General features: G+C 48.8%; 1 non-coding gene across 1 annotated transcript; it reads left to right on the top strand.

Annotated features, from left to right (window-relative positions):
- The first annotated feature begins 201 nt into the window (after positions 1 to 201).
- Positions 202 to 273, top strand: TRNAA-UGC (transfer RNA alanine (anticodon UGC)). Its single transcript has one exon. It is a non-coding gene; the product is annotated as a tRNA-Ala (tRNA).
- Positions 274 to 1,962: the final 1,689 nt, after the last annotated feature.

The following is a 1,962-nucleotide window of genomic DNA, read 5'->3' as shown; positions in this document are numbered from 1 at the left end:
GATATGTTTCCAATCTTTTGCCTTCCACTTCAAGCTCTACACTCTGAAAAATCGGTCCCCTTCTCTAGCTCCTGAAGGTCTTCTGCCCCGGGGGCTGCTGATGTCCCTTAATACTGAGCTACCATGATGCTCAAGGGGATTGAGGGCCTCAGAAAACAAACTTATCTCCAGATAAGCATTAGCAAAATGCCTTTTCCCGAAGGGGGTGTAGCTCAGTGGTAGAGCACATGCTTTGCATGTATGAGGCCCCGGGTTCGATCCCCGGCACCTCCAAGCTCTAATTTCCATTTTACCCCTTTCTGAGCTAACATCACTCAAAGCCATTTTTCAAAAAATACTGATATAGCACTCATAACTTTTTTTCTTGTTCCATTCCTGCACAAATGGAACGAAAAAACATAACCTAACAGATTGCCTTGAATTCCCCTTCATCTCTTGCTGTGAACTTCCATATCACCTAAGGCAACTGGGGCAGAAGACAAAGGGAAGGGGCAGGCGGAGAATGAGATCCTATAACAGCATCTTTTGGACCCGACAAAGTCTTGCACATGAATGAGCGACTCACCTTGGTTCCCATTGCATACTACTATTAAAGAGAGGGAAAGACAACGAAGAAGAAACAGCATTGTTCCACCTACATTTTCTTTAGTTCTTTTGGTTTTCGGGGCCAAAGACAAAAGGCAAGAAGCACGACCCCACTGGCTGAGGTGTCAGGCCACAGGACCTGCATGGAGAGCGCCGCCAACAGCTCAGCCCCCTAATGGGTGCGGAACCCTGAGTCCTTGCGGAGGAGTAAGCCACAGGGTGCTGGGTGTGGGAGAAAAGATGGTCAGGGAATTAACTTCCAAACACGAAAGAAATAAATACGGATCAACACATTCTCAGCTGGTACTCCATAATATCATTTTTCCTACATTTCTTTGCTCATCCCATTGCACCATTGTTTTACATCTTTCAATAAAACATTGCCTGCAAACCTCAGTTAACGCCAAAGGAAGGCCCCCATATGAAGAGGGAGGAAAAGGTTTTTCTGTCACAAAGGAAAAGAGGTGCAAAGCAAAGGGCGACGAGAACACAGGTGTGTTGGATGGCTCTGCAGGTGAAGGACAGCCACTCCTCTGTTCCTCTGTAGCCGATCCTACCACATCAGCTTTGCATGACCAGGGGACTCCCAGGAATTTCTGCTCCACTGGTGGCACCTGCATTAGTGTGTTCAGGCTGCCGTCACAGAATACCACAGACCGGGTGGTTTAGACAACAGAATGTATCTCCTCACAGTTCCAGAGGCCGGGAGTCCAAGATCAAGGTGCCTGCAGGGTTGGTTTCTGGTGACACCTTTCTACCTGGCTTGCAGGGGCTGCCTTCTCCCTGTTTGTTGTAGCCCCACGTGGCCTTTCCTTTGTGTGCCTACTCCTGGTGTCTCTTCCTCTTCTTAGAAGGAGGGCCCCACCCTAGGACCTCATTTAACCCTTACTACCTCCCGGAAGGCCCTGTCTTCAAATAGTCACACTGGGGGCTGGGGCATTGACATATGTATTTGGGGGGGGACACAGTTCAGTCCATAACAGCACCTTTTTTCAGAGAGACAGAGAGAGACAGAGAGTATGAGCAGGGGGAGGAGCAGAGGGTTGCCAAGGGAGAGGGAGAGAGAATCTTAAGAAGGCTGCGCGCCCAGCATGGAGCTTGATGAGGGGCTTGATCTCGTGACCCTGAGATCATGACCTGAGCCAAAATCAAGAGTCGGACGCTTAACCGAATGAGCCACCCAACACCCCTATAACAGCACCTGTTCAGAAATTCCAAAGCTTTATGGTCTCAAAACTGCTGCTATCTGGGTACTTATTTCCTGTTGGATCAAAGTGTCTTTGGGAGGGAATGAAATTTGTTTCCAGTTCATAACTCTCACCCTCCACCCGGCTGGGCTGTCCTTATTTCCAGATCCCCTTCTCCAGTGAAAATATC

Source organism: Eumetopias jubatus, unplaced genomic scaffold (genome assembly GCF_037043125.1).
Source record: "Eumetopias jubatus isolate StellerSeaLion01/CBP00866 unplaced genomic scaffold, mEumJub1_p1.0 scaffold_6, whole genome shotgun sequence".
Lineage (NCBI taxonomy): Eukaryota > Metazoa > Chordata > Mammalia > Carnivora > Otariidae > Eumetopias > Eumetopias jubatus.
This window is presented reverse-complemented; position numbering and strand designations above follow the sequence as displayed.